Source organism: Macrotis lagotis, chromosome 1 (assembly GCF_037893015.1).
Source record: "Macrotis lagotis isolate mMagLag1 chromosome 1, bilby.v1.9.chrom.fasta, whole genome shotgun sequence".
NCBI lineage: Eukaryota > Metazoa > Chordata > Mammalia > Peramelemorphia > Peramelidae > Macrotis > Macrotis lagotis.
The window spans coordinates 806,504,685-806,530,367 of NC_133658.1; the positions used below are offsets into that span (position 1 = coordinate 806,504,685).

At 37.7% G+C, this 25,683-nt stretch overlaps 1 protein-coding gene across 7 annotated transcripts in view; it reads right to left on the bottom strand.

The window, feature by feature from the left end:
• TENM4 (teneurin transmembrane protein 4) overlaps positions 1–25,683 on the bottom strand; it is a 1,252,272-nt gene that overhangs the window by 923,989 nt on the left and 302,600 nt on the right. Inside the window, exon 3 of one of the 7 annotated variants that reach the window (XM_074216998.1) lies at positions 10,701–10,794. The exons of the other annotated variants lie outside the window; for them this stretch is intronic. The gene's annotated coding sequence lies outside the window, so the exon portion shown is untranslated. The remainder of the gene's footprint in view (positions 1–10,700; positions 10,795–25,683) is intronic. 7 annotated transcript variants of the gene reach the window in all.

Here is a 25,683-nt window from a genome sequence, read left to right on the forward strand (position 1 = left end):
TACTTTGGACCTTGGTACCATTATCTCAAAAAATGGCATAATTATATCATTGGTATGTACCAAGTTCATCAAATGACCCTTAACCAAACATCATTGCTTCCCCAAAGTTAACTCCCTCTCAGTAACTTTGCTATTTTCATTAATAGGAGCACCAACCTTGCAGTCACTCAAGCTGCTAACCTTAGTAAACCTTGACTCTTCCTTCTCCCTCATTCCACATACCCAATCAATGACCAAGTTCTGTTAATTCTACCCCTGTCATATCCCTTACATCTATCTCTTTTTTCCCATTGTCACTGAAAGCTCTTAGTTCAGACATTCATCTCTTTGTCCCTACATTAGGACTAGCCTCTAATGCTGAGATCTTACTCTGCTGTCTCTCTCCCATCTTCTCTCTTTCCTTCATCCTACTGGTCAAGTCCCCTTATGAATTCATTGCTTTAATGGGTATCATATTCTTTGCCTTCTCAATGGCTGGGGAAATGGTGGAGGGAGGATAAGAATTTGGAACAGAAAACAAATATATAATAAAAATGAAAAGAAATTATTGCTCTGATCATGCTACTCATTTCCTTAAAACCTTCAGTGATTCCCTAATGCACACTCAGTAAAGCATATATTCTTGATGATGCCTTTGAAATCCCACCATAATCTGAACTGAATTAAATGTAAAGTTCGACATTTGAACTAAAAAGGAATCAACTGAATTAGTGCAAGATGAAAGGAAGCAGAAGCAAGACAGATGATCATTAGAAAAATATCTCAGGGTTTTAGTATCCTGTGTGCTCAATATGGGGACAGCTAGTTGGCATAATGGTTAGATTTCTGGGCCTGTAGTCAGGAAGACTCATCTTTCCTGAGTTTAAATCTTGTCTTAGACACTAGTTGTGGTACCTTGGGCAAGTTGCTTAACCCTATTTGTCTCAGTTTCTGCATCTGTAAAATTATCTAGAGAATGAAATCGCAAGTCACTTTAGTATCTTTTTCAAAATGCCCCCAAATGGGATCACAAAAAGTCAGACATGATTGAAAATGACTGAACAAATGTCCAATATGATATAAATGTGGGTTTGTGAGACCTGACAATCAAAAAGTCAATACATTTCCAGGCTGTGTTAAGAAGGGGCAAGTGTTCAAGGTGAGGGAGGTGATGGGCCTGCTGGGCCTACTCTACTCAGATCCTTTCTACAGTGCTGTGTGTCACAGTTTAAGAAGGACATTAGTAAATTGAAGAGAATTCAGAAAAGGGAAACAAAGATAGCGAAGATCTCTGATTTATGAGATAGGAGTATTAGCTAAAAGAACTAATATGTTAAACCATGGAGAAATGTTTATAAAGCTTTGCTGAATTAGATGAAAAAAATATTTCTATAAAGTTTTAGTAATTAGAAAGTACATTTCTTACAATAATCGTGATTCATCTGAGCTCCTGATCCTATAGTCCTCTAATATGTAAAAGGAGAAATGTTACCCTTTTTTCCACCAAGGCCTGGTGGCCTTCACTATGGCAACTCTCAAGGAAGAGGGGACCTCTGATTTGGAAAAAAAAACAGATTAATCTACTGCTTATGCATTATTTGGAGAGGGAAAAGAGCAATAAAAAGAGTCTCAAGATTTGGATTTAACTTCAACTTCCAACATTTACTAGACATGTGACCATGGGTAAGTTATTTTACTTCTATTTATTTCTTTTTTATTATTATTTGTTTTTTATTTTGCAATGCTACGGGATTAACTGACTTGCCCAGGATCACACAGCTAGGTAATTATTAAGTGACTGAAGTTGGATTTGAACTCAGGTCCTCCTGACTTCAGAGCTGGTGCTCTATCCATTACACCACCTAGCCACCTAGCTCCCCCTTTTTCTTTATTTCTAAAATAGATATAATTATATGTGTGTCATCAGAGAAGTGATATTTGGTTAGTGCTTTTACACGGTCCTGACCAGAGAAATAGGAACAAATATTAATTGTTTTTGGTCAATTCTGGAGAAGTAGTTTTCAGACAGAGAAAGTGCTGCTGGGTAGAAACTATGTGCAGACACAGAGCTGGAACAAAGGATGAATAAGAACACGACCCTATGCATCATGAGTGACTAGGTTCAGGTGCCAGCTTGGATGCTTACCATCTGCGTGACTTTGGATGAGTTATTTAACTTATTTGGTCCTAAAATATTTCCTCATATACATATAAAGTTTGGTCTAAATGGCCTTTTAGGTCCCTTCTAAGAGCTCAGGATCTTTGATCCTGTGAACATTTTGCTTACTCATTATATCCTCTTTTCCATCTTCATTCCCTACCTGGTTGCTCTGTGTTTCTGACCTGAGCCACACAAGCTGAGTCGTGATTTCTAATAAGGTGTTAAGCATGTTGTTAAAAAGGCAAAGTCTACTTTGGCTACTCAGGGAAATTTCAGGACCAATGACTGTGGTAATCATGATGCCACTGGGATATCCTTACAGAAATCCACCAATCATAGCTCCTGGTCCTTTCTGTCCCTTCACTAATGTCTCACTAATGTCTTCAAAACCTCATCAGCTCTAAAGATTGCCTCTGCTGCTCTGGGGTTGGGGGCATTCTCTCACAGACCAGATAAACACGCCTCATTCCTAAAATCTGACAATCTGCTTTGAGGAGAGGCGGCGTCCAAAGCTGGGCATCTTCCTGCCTGGAAAGATTTGTAAAGAAGGTAATTAAGAATCCACTCCAGGAAAAGTGCTTCAGAATCACTTCTCTCCTGCATCCACTTGACTCCTGCCACGTATGACATAGAAACAAAGATTTGTAGAGCAGGAAGCAACTTAGAACACAGAGGGTTGGAACAGAACACAGAATATCTGTATTATCTAGCAACACAAATGGCATTTGGTATGCAATTACTTTAACCAGGCATGGTGTTCAGTGTTGCAAATACAGAGAAAGGTGCAAACTGACCCTGTCCTCAAGGAGCTCACATTCTAATGGGAAAAGGAATGAATATTTATGTGCTGGCAGTTTTTATAAATATTATTTCATTTGATCCTAACAATAATCCTGGTAGATATGTTCTATTATTATGACCATTTTATAGTTGTGGAAAAAGAGGCAAATGGGGGCTAAATTTCTGAGGTCAATTTGAACTCAGATCTTCCTTATTCCAGGTCTGCTGTTCTGTCAGTTGCCTCCAACAAAGGAGATAACATATAAATAAGTAGTCATATAGAATATAATACATTTTATACATAAAATATATACTATACCTATATATAATGTGGATAGCATATAGACAACATCAATAATAATGTAAAGTTTATTATACATATTCCATAAGTATATAATATGTTTACATATGTATAATATAGACAATACATTAGTAACAGAATATTATATTATGTTATACATGCAAATATTTAATATACATGTAATATAGATAACATAGAATAGTAATATGGACTATATCACACATAATATACATACAAATATATAATATAGGCAACATATAAATAATAGTAATGTAGGATATATTATATATAAGCAGTCAAAGCTATTGACGTTTGTCTTTCATTCTTGCATACAATCATGACATCAGGGAAGTGATGTCATGACAAGCATATGAATTGAATTTGAGTGAGGGGGTGTTGTGCTAAATCATCAGCCTCACTTTCTCCTCCAGAATCATATGGTTCCAGTTTCCAAATATGAAACAGAACAACTGGAGTTAACCCTGGATGCGAGGTAATCAGGATTTAAGTGACTTACCCAGTCACACAGCTAGAGTCAAGTGTCTGAGGCAGGATTCATACTTCTGTCCTCCTGACTCTAAGACCAGTGTTATAGCCCTGAATCACTTAGCTGCCCTATACAAATCTATAATATAAATATGTATAACATAGGCAACATATAAGTAGTAACAGAATATCATATGCATATGCATATTAAATATGAATATATAAAATGCATGTGTGATATAGACAGAACATCAGTAGCAACAGAATATTGTATTTGTGTTATATATGCAATTATATAATATACATATTATAACATAGACAACATATAAGAAGTAATATAGAATAGATATACTATACATGCAAACATATAATGCACATATGTATTTAATATTGATAACACATAAGTAGTAAAATATATTATATCATAAATACAAATTGGTGATATATATACATAATTCATAGAGATAAATCAATAGAGCAGAGAGAAGATAATTTCAGAGGAAAAGCACAATATGTTATATTTTAGAAATTGTGCAAATCCCTTGGAGAGTAATACACCAATATAGATATTGGTTTGGGCATGGACTAGAGAACAAGTCAGTCAAAACAAAAGATCTACAAATAATTAATACTTCACAATTTCTTCCTGGATATTAGGAGGAATTTCCTAACAATTGGAGAGGCTTAAAGTGAAATAGGTTGCTAAGGAACACAGCCAGCTCATGTCACTGCAACTGATGGGACCTGTCAAGTGGACACCTGGCCAGCCACTTGTCAAGCATATTGCAAAGAGGATTCCTGATGACCACTTCTATTGAGATTCTGTAATTCTATAACTCATGAGCTAATACAGCTGAAAGAAACCTTGGAAGCTATAGGATAACAGATATAGAATTGGAAAGAATCAGAAGCCTTCTAGTCCATTCTTCTTATTTATCAGATAGGAAAACTGAGGACAAGAATTACAGAATTTGCAAGTTGGAAAGAACCTCAGAGGTCATCACATACAATGGCACACAAAGGGCATCTCTTTTATAACAAATGGTGGTCTAGCCTTCAGATGAAGATATAGAGAAGTGGAGTAATTTGACCTAGATCACCAAAGATGGGGTTTGAACCCTGCATTGTGGAGTCAGTGTTCTTTCTATCACAGTTTAAACCTTTCATTTCAGAGAAAAGTGAGGAGATGGGGATGAGACTTGTCCAAGGTATAACATCTAGACTAGCAGAAAAATGGCATTAGAATCTGGATCTCATTAACCCTAGCCCAACGTTCTTTCTACTACCAAACAATCAACATTTATTCATATTTTTTTGCATGTGAGGCAATTGGGGTTAATGACTTGACAGGGGTCATTCAGCTAGAAAGTAAGAGTAAGTAAATGTCTGAGGTCATATACAAACTCAGATCCTCCTGACCATAGGGCCAGTGTTCTAGCCATTTAGAGCTACTTAACTGCTCCCCAACATTTATTAGCTGCTGTTTTATAACAGGCACTCTGCTAAACAAACACTAGTGATACAAAAAATAAAACAATCAAAAATGAACAAAAAATCTAGTGTCTGTCCTTAAGAAACTTATAAGCTTACCAAACCCCCAATAATTATAAATGAAAGAAAAGTTGACTGGAAAAGAATACTATAACATAATTTGCTCTAAAGAATAGGCTTTCTGAAAGAGATTGATCCAATTGATATATAGGAGTTATTTATTGATTCAGATCTAGATATTTTAGGTCAGGAGGGAAGTCCTCTTTTGTTAAGATTCCAAAGCATTAGCAACACTGGTTTTTGCTTTTGCCTACTCTTTCTACCAATAAAAAGACGGTAAATCATTTTTAACTCATTAAAATCATGACAAACACAAACCATGGTAGCATAGGTCTCTTTCTAGAGGTAACTATTTACAAGACAAGAATTTATTGGATATCTACATTCACTGTGTTCTAATATGCTATAGATTTGTGAATCTGTCGTGTGTGTGTGTGTGTGTGTGTGTGTGTGTGTGTGTGTGTGTGTGTGTGTGTGACAGATTGGACTTCTGTTTCCTTATAAAAAAAATAAGGGGGTCAGAATACATAATTACATAGCTCACTTTGAGTTCTGATATTCCACAGGCTACAATATAACATTCTATATTTCTTTTTCACTTTTAAGACGCTTTCTAGATTTTAGTCTTCCATGTTCTGTGTTCTGTAATCATATGCTCTAAGGTCTTTTCTGTTCCTTTCAGGTGTAATGTTCTATATTCTAAAGTCCCTTACACTTTAGTATTCTATTTTCTAAAGTCCTTCCCCTAAAGTCCTTCTCATCCCCATCCTTCTAAAGGACTATTTTCTAAAGTCCTTTCCAATTCTGTCATTCTAAGATCCACCCATCCCACCCAGATCTGACACTACATTCTAAGGTTTCTCCCAACTCTGCTTTTCTGTATTGCATATTCAAACATAATAGATCCAAAGGTCTCTTCTTGTCCAGTGTGATTTTAGCACCAGCACCTCTGACAGGAGAAAACAGAGAGTGGCTGTGAGGAAATTTCTGACTTGCTCAGGGTCTAGGTTTTCCTACTATAAAACAATCTGAAAAGGTGCTCTCATGATGTTGTCCAGTTGTCCAAACACTCTAAGTATTCACACCTCCTTAAGAGATCTGTTTAAGGTACTGGTACAATGCTTTTTTTTTTTTTTAATTGGGCAACCTCAGGGCTCTCAGCCCAGCAGAGGAAAAGTCAATTCAAGCCTCTGAGGTAAATAGCTCAACTTGGTTAAGTTGCTTGAATACATATTTACTCAACACATAGGTGTGGTTCCCAAGGAGTAATTAAAATCTATTAGAGGGTGAGTAATACCTTTTTAAAATAAAATCTCTGAGTGTGAAATAAGTTTTTTTAATCTGTATTTCTTACAATTCCTTTTTGTGTGATCAGTCATCTTTCAGTCTTGTCCAACTCTTTGCAACCCTTTTGGGTTTTCTTGGCAAACATACTGAAAGTGGTGTGCTATTTTCTTCTCTAGATCATTTTAAAGATGAGGTAACTGAAGCAGATAGGGTTCAGTGACTTGCCCAGGGTCATACAATTAAGACAGATACTAAGTGACTGAGACAAGATTTGAACTCAGAAGATGAGTCTTCTTGACACCAAGCCCAAACCTCATTGCACCACCCAAATGATGTTCATTTGTCTATGAAGTCCATAGCATGAAATGATAAACACATGTGCATGTGCATGTCATGCATTTATGCATACTATCCCCAAATACAGAAATAGAGGCAACAATTAGAAGGGATGACCTCAAAGATCTTTTATACAAACAGAAAGAGGGTGAATGACATCCCAGCTCTGTCATCTATCACTTGAGGAAAGTCAGTAAATGATAGAATTTTAGAGTGATGAGAGACCTCAGTCCAAACTTGAACTAAACTGGAATCCTTTCTACAGCATAACATAGAAGAAATCATCCAGAAGCTTCCTGAAGGGCTCCAGCTAGAGAGAACTTAATACCTGTCTATGCTCTGTTTTCTTCTCTGAAAAATGAAAAAAAAGTTCTGCTTGTTTCAGTGTTTGGCAGTCTGGGAAAGCCTATAGACCCTTTCTCAGAATCATGCTTTTAAATGCGTAAAAAATAGGATTACAATGGAAAACAATTATATTGAAATACTGTTATCATTTTTTTTTAAAGTTTTAAAGTTTATGTTCTCCAGTTTCAGAACTGGACCACTAAATGATCTCCAAGAACTCTTCCAATTCAAACATTATACAAGTGCCCCCCACAGACTTATTGATAAACTAGCATATTTGATATACTCACAAAAAATAATGCTAATTGTCTAAAATTATCACAAGTAATCCAACAATTTAAACAAGGTTCTAAGTATTGGTTTTGATCCCCTCATTTATGCACCTCTACTATCAGTTTCTCATTCATTGCTTTTGAATTTAGTGAGCTCTCTAAGTTGATTTTCAATTCATCACTTTTCAGCTAAGGAGACTGAGGCCTCAGGAGAGGAAGGACATGTAGTAAAGTTAATGATAGAATCAAGTCTTGAACCCAGATCTCCTGAATTTCAGTTCAGAATACCTTCCTTATGTTCTCATCCCAGCTAGAAGCTTTCTATTTTCCTGTTCACCAAATAATATCCATTTTACTACAAATGTCACAATATCTGAATAATTCATACACAGAGTAAGGAAGATGAGGGTCAACATACAGTCGCTAATAATATGCTGATCAGCTATGATGGACTGGCTCTTCTCAGCAGTACAATAATCAAAGACAATTCTAAGAGCTTGTGATGGAAAATACCATCCACATACAGAGAAGGAACCATGGAGTCTGAATGCAGACCAAAGTATACTATTTTCACTTTTTAAATTTTCTTTTACTTTTTTTTTGGTTTTCCTCTCATGGTTTTTTCCCCTTTTTGTAATAATTCTTTTACAATATGACTAATATGGAAATATGTTTAACATAGTTATACATGTAGAACCTATATTAGATTGCTCTCTGTCAGGAAGAGAGAGGAGAGAAGGGAGGGAGGGAGAAAAATGTGAAACTTGAAATCTCACAAAAAAAAGATAAGTGATGAAAACTACCTTTGCATGTAGGTAGAAAAATAAATAAATTTATTTTTAAAAAATAGTCAACACATGACTATGTGGTCTGAAAATCACTCTACATACTTTATCTCACTTGAGCTTCCCTCAAACTCAGCAAATTTAGAGCTATTGGTATAATCACTTCCATTTTGGAGATGGGAAGATTGAAGATTAGGGGAGGATTGTTACTTAATATGGTCATAGAGCTAGTATGAATTGGGGGAGAGTTTTTTTTTTTGCAAGGCAAATGGGGTTAAGTGGCTTGCCCAAGGCCACACAGCTAGGTAATTATTAAGTGTTTGAGACTGGATTTGAACCCAGGTACTCCTAACTCCAGGGCTGGTGTTTTATCCACTATGCCACCTAGCTGCCCCTGGGGGAGAGATTTGAGCCCAATTTGAACCCAAATGAACATATATCAAGTAATTACAATGTACCAGGACCTGTGTCAGATGCTTGGAGTACAGATATAATCCCTGTGACTTTAGCATGCTTTCTTCAAAGATTAAAATCAAGGTCTGGCATAACATGGTAAAACTCCCTGTTAATTATAGCCTGTCTCTGGGTATGTTAATCCTCTCTACCTTCTACATGCTAGAGAAGGGAAACAAATTCAACTGAACGATTTTATTGCTGAAGCCAAACAGAAGTCAGTGACTTAGAAGGCCTGGGTGATTTTTTTTTTAAGTTAAAGGCATTTTAGCTCAGGTGTCCTGACCTAGCCCAAAGCTTCTCCCCCCATCCCACTGCAGCCCTACTACATCCCCAGGGGGAATGATGATTTCTACCCCTATCTCATTCATTTTCCTGATCATACCACAAACATGAAGCAAGCTGACATAGATAGTTCTCTCCCTTGCCCCTCCTTAGTCTTGAGCATTATGTGAGAAAATTAGGAGGCAGGTGAAGCAGGTATGTGGAAGCAGAAAAAGGAAAACCTGAGGACAAAATCATATAAAAATCAAAAAAGTATCCTATAAATATAAATCACTAGCTTTATTAAGGAGACCATATTTCAGTTTTTAGAGAATGTTTTTTGTTGCTCAAAACTATATCTCTCATGTGCATACTACTACTACTACTACTACTACTGCTGCTAATACTACTACTAGTTTTTCACATATGTAACATTCATGCTATCACAGAGAATTGGAAGGGACATCTAGTCAGACCTTTCCATTTTTTTAGATGAGGAAACAGCCCCAGGGAAATGAAAAAGGGCTTGCCCAAGATCTCACAGGCAGCAAGTAAATAGAAGAGTTAGGGTTTAAATTCAGGCCTTCCGACTCCAAAGTCAATGTTTATTCTATTACTCCAATGTCATATATTTCTTATTCCTATAAAAGGTAGTAACATAATTGAAAAAAAAGGGGAGAGAAGAATGCTAGAGTTGGAGTCAAAGAACCTGAGTTAAAATCTTGCCTCTGACTCTATCAGAGTCTTAATCCATAAAATGAGTGGGATTAGACTAGATGACCTGCCACATATCCCTTCAGTTCTTCACCTATTCTAAAATTTAGGTGCAAATTCAAAGAGTATTTCCTATTCATGTGGGTAGCCACAATGGAACTACCCTAAACAATGAATTCATATCTCTCAATTGAACTGGTTTTCTTATCTTACCACAAATCTACCCCTCTTCTATATAAATTGACTGGAAAAATCTTTTTCAATGACTTTTCCAGACTGCAGTTTGGTGGGCCTACCATGATAAAGCAAGAATTGGCTATTATTTCCCAGCATTTTCTCCCTTCAGCCAGCACCGAGCTTCTATAGAGAATTCAGAGGAGAGGATGCCAAAATAAAGCAATAAGCAGCTGTTTCATCAGTAGATGGAGAGGAGGACAGCAAGCCATCCTGGTCACAGGACATTCATAGGATGGCTTTGTTTCGTTTTGTTTTGTTTTGTTTTGGGTCTGTTCTAGCCAAGCCCCAGGAACCTGAGCAATGGACACAGAAATCTGAGAAGGTTGCTTATGAGTACAAAGGCATCTGCACAGACCATTTAGAATTTCAACGAGGAAGCTGAGTGTTCCCAAGATCTTGTTGCTAAGCACCCCAAGGTTCATTGTTTCAGGGAGGACAGCAAGGTTGAAAATGACTCAGGAATAGAAGCACTGAACTTGAAGTCTAACAATGGGGATTCTGAACCAACCATCTTGAAGTTCCTGGGTTGGGAAGATACATTGTTTTGGTTTTATATAATCTACGACACTTAAAATTGATCTGTGAGTTCTAAAAGTGACATTAAAAATATCTATCATATTTTACATTGATTTGTGAATTTTACAAAGTTAATTTGTGTCTTGAAAAAATAGCTTCTTTTTCTTTATCTTAACAAAAGTATTTTAACTTATTATAATTTATTTGATATTCTTGGCAATCACAGAGCTCACCTTTTTCTGATATGTAGAACAGATAACAGTCTTTATGTTTTCTCCTGGGGCACTGATCCCACTCAAGACGACATTGATTTGGCATTCAAGTGAGCTGAAACAAAAAGATCTAAACTTTGATGATCCCCCATATTTAAGGAGATTAAAGACACTTTCAGGAGAAAGGATTTAGGGGGAAAAATAAAACACTGATTTTTGTAGTTAATAAATGGTGTAAATCTGTCACTCTTCAGCTCAGTGTCCTTGGGCTAGTCACACATCTTCCCTGATCCTTACTTTTTTTTATCTGAAAATGGATGGGGTTAGATGAAATGATCTTTTAATGTCTCTTTGAATTCTAACATTACATGTTCCAGATAATATATGTAAAGCACTTTGCAAACCCTATACAATTGTGCATCAGAATGAAAAAGGAGATGGTGATGATGCTCTAGGCTACCCCCACCCCCACCTATCCAGCTCTAACATTCTATGCTTTAACCTTTTTACTCTGGCAACCTCGGGGTCAGTAGAATTCATCGGCTCAATAAGTCTGAATAAAAACAATTCTCAGATCTCAAATACACTCATGGAGTAGTCCACTAGAGAAGGAAGATGACTACATGACTCATAAGATTCTTAATAATCTAGAATTCTATGTATTTATCTAAATATGAGATGAATATAACAGCTTTGTGAGCCAGACAGAAGGTTAGTGAAGAGATAGGTACATGAGAAAGAAAGAAGGAAGGAGGGAAGAATAGAGAGGAAGAAAAGAAATGGTGAATGGAGAAAAGTGGGAGAGAAGAAAAGAGGAAAGGAGAAAGGAAGGGAGAAATAGAGAAATGAAGGAAGTAAAAAAAGAGAGAGGGGGAGAGATGGAATGAAGGAGGAAAAAAATAGAATAAAGGGAAGGAGAAGGGAGGAAGAAATGGAAGGAGTAAGGAAGGAAGAGGTGGGGAAAGACAAGAAGGAAGTAAAGTAACTCAGAAATAAGTATGAAGTACAAATACTATGTGTGAAGTCCTGGTTTACCTATTAGAGCTTCATCTAGGTTAAATATTCAGATCAGAATAATCATGGAAGTGGTAGAATCAGAGGCCTAACTTCCTATGTTATTCTCCTGTCATCTCTCCAAAGACAGAAGGCATGGTGAAGAATAATGGTACTGGTGGTCAGAAAATGATACAACTTTAAATCTAGAAGAAACTTCATGTTCATATCTTATTACTGATGGGAAACCGAAGTCAGGAGAGAAGGAATTACATTTTTTAAGAGAACACATAAGTCATTCTAGAACTGATTTAAAAATACAGAGTGGGGTTGATCATATCATTATTTTGAAAACATGACAACCATTCTACTTAGAGTCTGAGGATTTGTGCTCTAGCCCTATCTTTGAGGCTTACATGCAGCCTTGGGCACAACATTTACCATCTCTGGATCTCATAGAGAGAAAGCTGTAATGAGTTGGACAAAGATCCTTTCCATTTCTGACAATCTCCATTCTGTCCCTTTTGGTTTTAACATTAAATGTCCTGTCTTCTAGCCTTTGCTGTTCCAAGGCTCTTTTGAGTTGTGATAATCTAACTCTAAGATTCCCTTTAACATTCTATGTTCTATGTTTTAACATTAAAGGTGATGGGGTCCTGTTTCTGATATTTTATGTTATGAATACTTGAGGGGCTGAATACTCTGTTTGCTAAGGCTTTTTCCAACTGCTCTCACAGACCTTCTAGTACTACCTGAGTATTTCACCTCTGTCTTTCATTTCTGTTCTACCCCATATAGAAGGGGAGGAAGACAAATTACTTGAAAATAAGGCTAATGTTGCTGCCTTATCAAGGTTTTAGCTATGCGGAGAACCAGATAGACCAATTCCTACCACAATGAAGAATTTATATTTTTCCATCCTGGTTAGGGTGTTACTTTAAGTAATACCTCCAACCCAGAATGAAAGAGGAGAACCTCACGAAAGACTTCTCATTAGCACGTAAAGTGAGATTATAGGGAAATAATTCACCCTGTCAGGATGTTAAGTGCCTATATTTCCAAACTGAGGCAATTAACTGCCCAACATGGTCAATTATAGGCTAATAATGCCAGACCCTTCAAGTCTCTTGATGGAATTAAGGCCTGGGGATTAAAGAGAAAGGCTTAGCCATAAAACTTGATGCAAGTGGAGAGCATTCCTTAGTCCATTTGTAGAACGGATTAATTAATTAATTATTTTTTTCAGGATGGATTTTGTAAAAAAAAAACAAAATTTTTTCTCTAAGGACTGGAAGAAGCAGGTGATTTCTTTTTAATTACAGCAGCTGCAGCTGTTGCTTCAAGATTTGAAGAATCTGATTTTACAAAAACAAAAAAATACAGCTCCTCACCTCAGTAACACACACACACATACACACACACACACACACACACACACACACACACAAACACACAGTGCCATAAAATGGAAAGTGCAGCTTCAAAGGGAGCTCCCTGTTAGTAGGGATCTTTAAATGAAAGATGTATAATTATTGAATCACAGTGATGAATTGGAATGGACCTTAGAGATAATCTAGGCCATGCACCCCACACTGCCCCAGCTATTTTATATTTAAGAGAAAATGAGTTGGGGTAGGATTAAGCCACATTAGTGACTTAATTTGCCTTCAATCCAAGTCTCTAGATTTTTCTTTTTTTCTTCAGTGAAACTTGATGACTTGTCAGTTCTGAGGTAGACAAGATTCATTTTTCAATGGGGGCTGAAGTATATAACCTTTGATTTGGACACCAAAGCAACTCCACCCTTTTCAGAAAACCTCAATAAGTGACTGCCAAAAATGGGGACTGTGAAAGGGGTTCAGATACATGGTGGGAAATATCCTTCTCTTTCTCCCTCAGGACCCTGCCCCTCCCTTTCCATCATTAACTATAAAGCCCAGCGTGTGAGACGCGTAGCCTAATGGAATGTCTAGTGCAGAGCAGCTGTACATTTTTAATGCAAACGGGGGAAAATAAAGGCGGCATATGGTTTTATGTAATCTTCCTATGAATTTTTAACCGGGTGTCCTCATTCATGTTGGCCTGGAAGAGCCTTTTTACGGGCCCTTGGTGAATACAACCAGGAAGCCTGAAGCCCGCTGCAGTGAGCACAGGTGGGACACCTCTGCAGTTAGGAGAAAGAACTCACACACATTAGATTTCTACTCAACCTAAGAAAAATCTTACAAGGAAGAGGCATTGCCTTCCATGATCTAATTGATGGAATTGGCAGGAGTGCCTTATCAAACGGGCACATCCCCAATGAAAATCCTGCATTCAAGGATCAAATGTTTGTCTACATTCATTCATTCAACAAATGAATATTCACTGTCTGTAGACTTGGGTCCTGGATGTTGAAAAGACACATGCAATTTATATAAAAAATGGGAACTGTTCTAATTAATTCTACAGTCTATAGGATAAGATATAAATATTCTCCTTACGCTGTTGTAGGCCAGCTAGGTAGCATGGTGGATAGAGTGCCAAGCCTGGGGTCAGGAAGACTCATCTCCCTAAATTCAAAACCTCAGATAAATCTTAACTCCTTGACCCTGAGCAAGTTACTTAACTCTATTTGCCCCAGTTTCATTATCTGTAAAATGAGAAGGAATTGGCAAACCACTCTAGCAGCTTTGTCAAGAAAACCCCAAATAGGGTCAAGAAGAGTCAGACATGACAAAAAATAGCACCAACATATATTGAAGTGTCTTTTGTCCATCTATAGATATATACACACATACACATATATATTTTTACAGTATATAAACATACTATGATACTTCGTGATACATTATTCAACAGGAATAATCCAATGTGCTTTAAGAAATTGAGAAAGGTAGAACATTTCTGACAAAGGATCAAAGAAGCTTTCTTGAAGGAGTTAGCATCTGAATGGCATTCTCTTTGATTTTTCTATATTTTCTTCCAATTCCTTTAGGGTTAATGGATCTTTTAAAAATAATTCTATGAATATAAAAAGATGTCTTCAAAGCTATTAAATCACTGACCCAGAAATACCATTGCTAGGTTTATGCCCTAAAACATCAGACAAAAGAGGAAAAGTTTCTATATATACAGAAATATTTTTGGTAGCTCTTTTTGTGTTGGCAGAGAATGGAAACTAATGATGCCAATCAGTAGGAGAACAGGTGGACAAATTATGATTTATAAATAATGGAATATTTGACTTTGTAGAAAGAGTTAATGAAAAGAATGGTTTCAGAGAAATCTGAGAAAATTTGCAAGAACTGATACAGTGTGAAGTGAACAGAATCAATTTATGGTAAAATAATACTATATAACTAAACAATTTTGAAGATTTAATAATTCAGATCAATGCAATCATCAACCATGATTCTGAATGACTGATATCAAAGACAGCTGCCTCCTGATACAGAGGTGATGAACTAAAAATATGCAGAATGAGACACCTTTTGAACATGAACAATGTGAGAATTTGTTTTGTTTGTATATTATGAGTTTGTTTTTTCCCCATTGAAGGGAGAGAGAAAAAAATAAATGTTTGTTAATTGAAAAAAATTAATAGAAAAACATCAAAAATGCAAAATAGATGTGTGTAAGATCTACAATCTCATCTTATTATACAAAACAGCTCATGTTCATGTCTGTAGAGTATTTCAATAGATTTGTACAACAGAGTGATTATCATGCCTATTTGAGTACAGAGGCTTAGCAAGAAATGAAGAGCCTTACCTAAGGTCAGGTAATCAGGCCATAGGAAAACTGGGAGGGAAAAATCAGATACAAGGATTCATATTCAGTTACAACAACCTTAGATGTCCAGATAGCCAAAGTTCGAACATGCTGTTGTTGACTGAGGCAATCTGTAACCACTCTCTCAGATTCCATGACTGGTAAATGAGCTCGCTATACCATGGCCACTGGGCAGGCATGAGTGTGACAGCTGATTAATAATGATGATAACTAACTCACATTTATAGAACATTAAGGTTTACTTTAGAGTCTGATTTGAAAACTGCTTTTGCTCTTTTTTTTCTTTAAACTTGTAAAACCTTGTCCAAAGTGTTTCCCTTCGTTTTCTCATCTGTAGAATGAGATTACAATAGTTTTTCCTCTAAATGTACTTATAGTGCTAATTCTTATGAGTCTATAAATGATGTGAGACAATGGCAGAAGCAGAATTTAAACCTGAGGGGTATCTTCAGTTGATTCAAAAAGTTGAACGTTAAAGATAATTATTGTTCTACTTGGGGGTGGTGGTTAGGAGTGTGGTTCCCCACCCAAATATGGAAAATTTAGATAAAATATTTTGCCACTACTTTCATATCAGAGAAGAAGTCTGAATTACTATGATATTAAAAGATAAAATATGTTGATATTACATAATATGATACCTATATTTAATGCATGTCTGGGTTTTTAAAACTTTTTCCACATTGCCTTTTGGCCTTCTTGTGTCATTTGTGGCTTCTACAAACTCTGCAAAAATTCCCATTTAATTTCTTATTCTGACCCACAATATATGAAGACTACAATGAGGAAAGTCGCATTATGGAAATAATAACAGTACAATTATCAACATTTAAAAAAAATAACCTATTTAGGGGCAGCTAGGTGATGCAGTAGAGCCTGGGCCCTGGAGTTAGGAGGATACTGATTTCAAATCTGGCCTCAGACACTTAACAATTACCTAGCCGTGTGACCTTGGAAAAGTAACTTAATCCCATTGCCTTGCAAAAAACCAAACAAATTCGGTGAATTCCAATGGGGGTATCCTAATAGAGTTTGGTACATAGGATCTATTTTATAAGAAAGTCCACCATACAATCTTTGTTCTGGAGTTACAAGGTCAAGGTTCTGAGAACCTGAGTTTTATCACTTACAAATTCTGTGATCTCCTTGTGGCATGTACAGGGATACCCTGTGTATCCCTCCCTAGTAAAATGGCGGCTTCTTGAAGATAGGGACTATTTCACTTTTTTCCCAGCATCCATTCTAGCATTTTGTTAAGACCAGAGTCTTAAGAAACTGTATTGAATTGGTAAAATGGGGCACACATCCCCTGTTCTTCCTCCTCCCTGAGGTTATTGTGAGGATTATATGAGACAAAGCACTCTATAGAGTGTGATATTACCCTAACAATTTATCAGTATAATTTTCTTATTTCTACAACTTGAACACAGAGTTGGTCTATTCCATCTTCTTCAACAGTGGCCCTTCAGATATGAAGACAGTGAACATTACCTCCCTCCCTCCTCATAAGTCCTCTCTTCTGAGTCAATGATCTCAATTCCTTCAAATGATTGTCATGAGCCACAGTTTCAAAATCCTCACCATTCCCATCTGTCAGTATTTCTCATTCCTCAGCATCCCACACTCAGAGGGTATTCACAGTTGGGGAAAAGGGGTTCTTGACCTGGGCTCTGTGAACTCTCTCTCCTTTTCCTTTCCCCCCCTCCCTCTTCCTCTCCCTTTGCTTTCTCCCTTCCTCAGCTCAGAACATAGGAATAAGTAAGAATAAGAAAAAAGTGGGGAGGAAGAGAGGAGATGGGGTGTCTGTTAGCAGGTTACAAGTATCTGAAAGAGTATCTTATGGAAGTTGAGTTATTCTATGACTCATGGCTAAAAGTAATAGGTGAAAATTGGAAATAAAAAAAACTTTAGACTTGTCATAAGGAAAAAAAAATTATTAACAATTAAAGCTACACAGAAGTGAAGGGCTGCTTTGGGAAGTAGTGGGTGTATTTCTCTTAACTGAGGATCTTTGAGCAAAGGATGGATGAACAAATATTAGTTCTTCCAGGTGACCTAGCAAACAGAATGCTGGGTCTGGAATCAGGAAGACCTGCGTTCAAATTCAGCCTTGAATACTCATTAGCCATGTCACCTTAGACAAATCACTTAAGAGCTATTTGCCTCACTTTCCCTAACTATAAAGTAGGGATAATAATTACTGTATCTATCATGCAAGGTTATTGAAGATCAAATGAGAAATTTTTAAAAAGTATTTAACATGTCAAGCATATAAAGTAGATGCTATATTAATGCTTCCCCCACCCCTCACTTCTGTTCTCCTATTAGCTGATTCAGTTGTAGTAGAAATTTATTTGGGGATGGATCTTGAGTTCTTTTTAACTCTGATATTCTGTGATATGTGAATGTAGGAAAGTCTGAATAGAGTGACAGGATAAAGCAAGACTTTTTTAAAGCAGTTAATATTTATTAGGAGTTCTGCTAAAAGTAAAACACAAAAATAAGAAAAAGAAAGGCACTGTCTGGGCTCAGAGAGCTTCCATTCTAATATGAGAAGAAAATACATCAAATGGAACTGGGAGGATCCATGGGGAGTTGGTGGCCAGTAGATAAGTGGAAGAACTGATTGCAAAATAAACTGAAGCAAGTATAGGACATCTGGGTCTTGGCCTTGACTCTCCTCTCCTTGCATTGACAGTGTTTCAGGTGGAGGTATGGGTCCAAGCACCTGTTTCTCTAGAACAGTGGCTTAGGATGCCTCAGAGCCCGAGCAGAGTAAATGTGATCAGAATCAGCTCCAGAGCAGCATTTATAAACGATGCCATTGATTTTACTGCCTCTCCTCCTTTTCCTTGTCTTTCTCCCTATCTCTTCTCCCCTTCCCCCAAAAGAACTTAAAATGTATCACTGATATCACAGGATAGGGATCAGGACTGGATCTATGATTTTATTTCACTTCTTAGATAAGGAAACTCACCCCATGCAGGTCTCAAATGTCCAGAGTAGTGAGAGGGTAAGTGACTTATCCAAGGTCACACAAAGCCCATATATATCAGAGGCAAGACTTGAATCCAGTCTTCCTGACTCTATTCCAGCTTATTTCCTCCTAATCCATGTTGTCTCTATTGGGCATCTATGGGATATATGAGCAACTAACCTCACAAGTGAGCAAAGGCTAACAACATAACCAGAGCTCAAGTGAATGACATAAATTAAGGGAGAGAAGAATTTGCAAGTTGTTTGAGGGACCAATAGATTAATCTACTTGTCACAGTGTTATATGAGAAAAAGAATGTTAGAGCTGAATTCGGAGGATGTGGGTTCAAATTCTGACTGCTACTTCCTTACCATGTGACTGGGTACCTCAGCTTCCTCTGCCAGAAAATGTGTGGGCTGGACAAGATGCTCTGCAACGTTTTCCCAGTCTAGCTCCTACAATCCCTAAGAAGCCTCTGACTGTCTATTCTCTCATCTGTACATGGAAATAATGTTCACACCACCTCCCTTATGGAATAATCATGAGGAAAAGTGTCTGCAGACTTGAAAACACCACAGAACAGTAACATATGGTTATGGGTCTTGTTTGGAGGATTGTGGGAGATATGGTAAAGAGGTTGGGCTGAATTAGAGGGTTAAGGTTTGGTCAACTTGAAAGCAACACTCTCTCTCTCTCTCTCTCTCTCTCTCTCTCTCTCTCTCTCTCTCTCTCTCCCCTCCCTCTCCCTCTTTTTCCTCTTTCTTACTTTCTCTCTCCCTCTCTTGTTTTTTCTCTCTCTCCCCCACTCCCTGTCTTTTTTCTTTCTCTCTGTCTCTCTCCCTTCCTCCTTTTCTCCCCTCTCTCTCCTTCTCTCTCCCTTTTTTCTTTCTTACTTTCTCTCTCCCTCCTCCCTCTCATTTTTCTTTCTCTTTCTTACTTTCTCTTCCTCACTCCCTCTCTTTTTTCTCTTTCTCTTTTGTACTTTCTCTCACTCTCTCCCTCCCTCTCTTTTCTCTTTATCTTTCTTATTTTCTCTCTCTCCTTCACTCCCTCTCCTTTTTCTTTCTCTCTCTCTCTCTTTGTCTCTCTCTCCATCCCTCCCCTCTCTCTCCCCCTTTCTCCCTTTTTCTCTTTCTTACTTTCTCTCTCTCTCCCTGTTTTTACTTTCTCTCTCAACTCTTTCTCACACTCCTATCTCTCTGTGTCTCTGTCTCTCTCCCCTTCCCTCCCTCCCTTTTTTCCCCTCTCTTTCTTACTTTCTCTCTTCCTCCTTCCTTCCTACTCTTTTTTTCTTTCTTTCTGTCTCTCTATGTCTCTATCTCTGTCTCTGTCTTTCTCTTTTTTCTTTTTATTTCTTACTTTCTCTCTCTCTCTCCTTCCCTCTTTTTCTCTTTCTCTCTTTCTTACTTTCTCTCCCTCCCTCTCCTTTTCTCTTTCTTATTTTCTCATTCTCCCTCACTCCCTCTTTTTTCCTCTCCCTCCCTCCTCCCCTCTCTTCCCCTCCCTCTTCCCCCACTCTCCCTCTTTTTTCTTTCTTACTTTCTCTCCGTCCCTCTGCTTTTTTCTTTCTTATTTTCTCTCACTTAATCCCTTTTTTCTTTTTTCTCTCTCTTACTCTCTCTCTCTCTCTCTCTCTCTCCCTCCCTCCCTCCCTCCCTTCCTTTTTCTTTGTCTTTCTCTGTCTCTGTCTTTCTCTGTTTCAGTCTCTGTCTCTCTCTGTGTCTTTGTGTCTCTGTCTGTCTCTATCACTGTCTCTCCCCCTTGTTTCTCTTTTTCTCTCTCTTACTTTCTCCCTCTCTTTTTTCTTTCTTTGTTACTTTCTCTCTCTCTCTCTCTCTCTCTCTCTCTCTTTTTACTTTCTCAACTCTCTCTCTCTCTCTCTCTCTTACACACACACACACACACACACACACACACACACACACACACATCTCTTCGTGTTGCATCCATTTGTCTTGGATTAACCATTAGAAGAACAGTAACTGGCAGCTGCCCCTTAATTATCTCCCTCTACTAAGCATTGCAACAAGATAGGATGAATAAAGCCAATTCAAAAGGTGGGGGAGAAACCCCATAAAGCTGTTTCTACCGTAAACCCAGAACACACTATAAGATCCATTGGCAGGATCACTGATATAGAGTGTGAATAGATTGGCAGTTGTGCTGAAGGGCATTTAAAGTTGGATCAAGACTTTTTTAAAGCAGTTCATATTTGTTAGGAATTTTGCTAAAAGGAAAACACAAAAATAAGCATGAAGATAGGCATCGTCTGGGCTCAGAGAGCTTCCATTCTAATGTGAGAAGAAAATACATCAAATGGAACTGGGAGGATCCATGGGGAATTGGTGGCCAGTAAATAAGTGGAAGAACTAGTTGCGAAATAAACTGAAGCAAGTATAGGACATCTGGGTCTTGGCCTTGGCTTTCCTCTCCTTGCATTGCTAATGTCACCAGTGGTGATCATAGAGATCACCAAGTTCAATTCCCTCATTGTGCAGAGGAGGAAACTGAGTCCCAGAAGGGATATGTGCTATTCTTTTCTATAGAGAGAAAAGCAAATTCTATCTTAGTCTTTGTTCTTTCATTCTAGTAGAGCCCAGATGAATATGGGGAGCCCAGGCAAATGTGTTTGAAATTAAATATGAATATATGTTTCCATGCTTTAGTCAGGTTTGTAAATGCTTTCCTCATAACTGGTCTTTAAAGCAGGTTGTATGCTCATTATTATTTCCATGATACTGAAGGGGAAAAATAGAGAGCAAGAGGCATTATAGAATTGCAGGATGTAGACCTTAGAAATTATCTAGTCCTGGGGCAGTGAGGTGGTGCAGTGAATAGAGCACCAGCCCTGGAATCAAGAGGAACTGAGTTCAAATCCAACCTCAGACATTTAATAATTACCTAGCTGTGTGACCTTGGGCAAGTCACTTAACCCTATTGCCTTGCAAAAATAAAAAAATTAATAAAAAAAGGAACTTATCTAGTCCAAATTACAACTAGGGAAATCCTTTTCTGAGACAACTCATCATAGAAGCTGCCCCCAAGATTGGTCAGAAACAAACTAACAAACAGAACTTTCCCTGTTAAGTCATATTAAATGATGTTAAAATCTTGCAGGTGAAAGGAGCCTTAGATGTCATCTCGTCCTACCTGACCCCATAACAACATCTCTAGCAGCCTCAGCTTGAAGACTTTCAGGGGAAGGGTCCTCACTACTTCCCCTACTCTAATCCATTCTAGAGAGCTCTGTTTTAGAAAGTCCTCATTTTGAACTGAAATTTGAGCTTTCTACGCTCCTAAGGGTAAAAATAGATGGAACTTAAAGACCATCCAGGAATCTCCCATTTCATTTTAGAGATGAGGCCCATAGAAGTTAAATGATTTAATCACTTAACCAAGATGAGAGAGGAAGCAAATAGCATCGCTTGGATATGAACTCAGATGTAAATTCATTTCTCTTGTTTCCATTGGTTGCCACTTTACCCTCTGTGGCTAAACAAAGTAACTCTTGTTTGTTTTATATCCCAAGAGTCTGGCACAGGTCCCATCTTTCTTCTACATCTTTGGTTCATAAGGACTATTTGTGCCTGACCAGTGGCAGTGTCTTCTAAGCTCAAAATGATCTGATCAGCTACAATTGGACACACTGTACCTTGACTCTGACATAGTGATGTCATTTTGGTCCTCTTTGAGTAAGAAGGACAATAACCAATCAACTCTTTGGTTATTTGTAAATAGATCAAGCAATCTGCTGTCTTCACTAAATACTCCCAATTCCTTCAGTTTTCCTAGTTTCAAGTCACTTCACTATCCTAATCACCCTTCCTGGACCTGTTCCAGCTTGTCAGAACCCCCACTAAAATGAGATATCAGAACTAAGCCTAAGAGTTTCATATTTTTCCAATGGGCTCCTGCCCCAGAGTTCCTATTGAGGAGATGGGCCACACTGATTAAAGTATATTTGCTGGGAACCTACCTTTCCCATCAATGATTACATGTTATTTTTACTTAAATTTCTCCTTTTTGCTCTTTGCCACTCAGTGGGATGAGTAATGTCCTTTCCTTCCTCTAGGGTTATCCACACTCTAGCCTTTGCTGGGCATTGTGTCCAACTCTCAGGTCCTGGGATATCTACACAGATTTTAGAGAGTTGGTCCTTGAAGGAAGACAAATAGGGATTCAGTCCACCATTCAGTAAATATTTGAAGGACTCACAATTCTTCAGGCATTCTTCAGAATATAAAGGAAAGCAAAAGAATTGGCCTTGCCCTCAAGAAGTAGCACCTGAATAAAAAAACACCTTTCAAAGTCCCTGTATGCAGCTGCAGCCAGGGCCCTTCTGCCCTTAGAGGATGTTGCAGACACTCCCTACACTGTTTTTAAGTAAATCATTAGCATCCCCTGCCTAGTTTCCTTAATAAACACATAAACAATAAGGAATACACCAGGCAGAACCACATTTTCCTTTAGAAATCATTTAGTTTTAAAAATAAGCACTAGCCCAAGTGATTGGGCCCTGAAAGAAATAAGACAATCCAATCAAGCAGAGTGTACAAAACACAATGTTCACAAGAAAGAGTCTATTGGACTGATTCAGAATCCAAGGGGATGAGCCTTGATTCTGACTCTTCCCAGTTCTGTAACCACTGGAAAGTCACTCATTGGTTGGCTCTGGGTCTCAGTTTCTTTGTAAAATGGGGATAAGAATATTTGGACAGTCTCACAGAATTGTAAAGTACTCATGAATATGAGTTATCATTTCTTTTCTTTCATCTTGACAATCACTCCACTCTTGTATCTGATGTACCTTTAGCCTAGTGAGCTGAGAATGGTGGGTAATGGTGAGTAACTAGCTGTAGATGCTAGTGTAAGGAACAGATACTTTTCCTAAGGTCCCTAAGGTAGACTGATGTTGGATTGGTCATCACTGCATCTTACTACTCTTAAGTAGAAAACAGTCATTCTGAGGTCCAAGATAATTTGACTGTAATATAGTCTACTATATTCATAGAAGCCTGATTAATTTTGGCCAGAGGTGTCCTTTGGAAGGTTTTTGGCTCAGTTCACTGAAGTCCTCAAAGACAGAGCAACTCACATTCTATATGCAAAATCCCTTTCCTCATCTTCCCTTCTATGGAGGAAAGATTTTACGTTTACAAACTCACCCCACTTTTGATAAGCTCTGTGATCTGATATTCAATATTTTTATGTTCCTCACAGCTCTAACATTCTGTATTTTTGTGAATTTATGTTCAAAGATTCCTGAGAGTGCTAGAATTCTGTTTGGTTCTCAAAAGTTCCATATTCTTCTAGCTATACATTCTAGGTTCTATATTGGAATACTCTATCTTCTAGGTGGCTACCATTCCCCTTTGTGTCTTGGTTCTCCCATTAGAATGTGAGAACCTTGAGGGAAATGTCTTTTACATTTATTTACCCAGAACTTATCCCTGATTGCTCATTCATTCCTAAGAAGATTTTAGCAGGGGAAAATGACAGAGTAAGCAAGAAATTGCCTGATGTCCCCCATATAAATGTCTCTTCTAGCTCTCACTGGTCTAACCCTTACAAGTTGAGCCTTAATCTCCTATTCTTCTGAGATTCTAAGCTCTTAGGTACAATACCTTTAGCATATTCTGGCCCAAGCCCATACTAGTTCACTCTTGATTTCCCTAGACCTCAGTTTTCTCATTTATAATATGAGAAGTCTAGATGACCTTTAAAGCCCTTTCCAGATCTAAATCTATCATGTCATAAGACATGCTTGTTTCATAGCCATTCTCAGAAATTTTTGTGTGATAATGGAGCAAGTTTCCTTGACAAAATACAAGGGTTCAAGTTTTTCTTTGATGTGCTGTTTCAATCCCTCCTTCTATCATATGAGGGCTCCTAAGACCTTCAGAATAATAATATCCATTTATATTTTGATAGGATTTTACAGTTAGAAAGCACTTTCACTCGGGTACTTCCATTTCTTGTTCCCTGGACTCCTATCAGTCCTTATCCCTTACTATTCCTTGTATGTAAAGAGAATCAAAGTTCTCCTAGTGATCAGATAAAGCCTGAGTTAGACTTGAATTCCTAAAAACCCTACATTCTCAGTTCGGCTGTCAGATGTTCCTCTTTGCTTCCTTATCCGAACATTTAATAATAGGTTTCAACCTCTTAAGTGACACCTGCCGGAAAATGTAATTGTGCGAGTAATTGTAAATTGTGTACAGCACATACTCATTTTGTACTGCTGGTTCCCACCCCATCCTATATACCTCTCCACCCCATAACCCGAGCCTAGCTAAGTCTTTATCAACAAATACCTACAAAATCTCATGGTAGGCAATTCCCCCAAACATACACCCTTGAGTACTAAAAGAATAGGAGGGAGCAATATTCATGGGGGATACAATTATTTTTTTATAGTGAAACTGTCTTCACTCTGTGCAATGTCTTTCTGAAACTCTAATGGAGACAAACATTCCTTCTGTTAAAATGGAGGGAAAAGATGTCTAAAAATCTTAGAACAGTACTATTACCATTATATGAACTTTCAGGCTTTCTGCTTCTGAGATGATCCTCAGATGAGTGTCCTTAGATAGAGGCCAAGTAGACAGATGTCTTCTTATAGAGAGTGTGATTTGACTGGGCCCAAAGAGGTCTTTCCTAGTCAAAAATATCTCCTCATGTTAAGTCTGGGAAGGACCTGAAAATACTAAATGTTATATCACAGAACATTAAGAGGAGAGAGAGGTCTTACATTCAAACTGATAGAATACTGGATAGAGAATATTGGAGCTAGAAATTATTACCTAGCCCAATGCCTTAAGCTCATAAAGAAAGAAAACAAGCCCAGAGATGTGATTTGATCACTCCTGGGTTGTAGTGTCAGGGAAGTTTCTAGAAGATTGCCTTCAAATCCATTCTTCACTTCCCAATGTTTATTATTTCCCTGTGACCCAATGTTTTGTTTCTCCTGATTCTTTCACCCCATATCTAGGAGTCCTTCAATCACTGGCCTGTTATAATATCTGAAATTCCCATATTTCTCCTTCCCTTTTTTCTTCAAATATTTAAGTATCTACCATGCAAAATGCATTCTGTTTAGCGTTGGAGGAGACAGTAAGAGCCTTCCTTTCTCTTCTCTGCCTTTCAGAAGAAGCCATTTCTATATTCTAGTTCCTACTCAGTTGTTTCCTCTTCTGTAAATATCCTCTTTGATCATGGGTGATAATCTTTACCACTTTGTAAAAAACAGAATCATAGTCT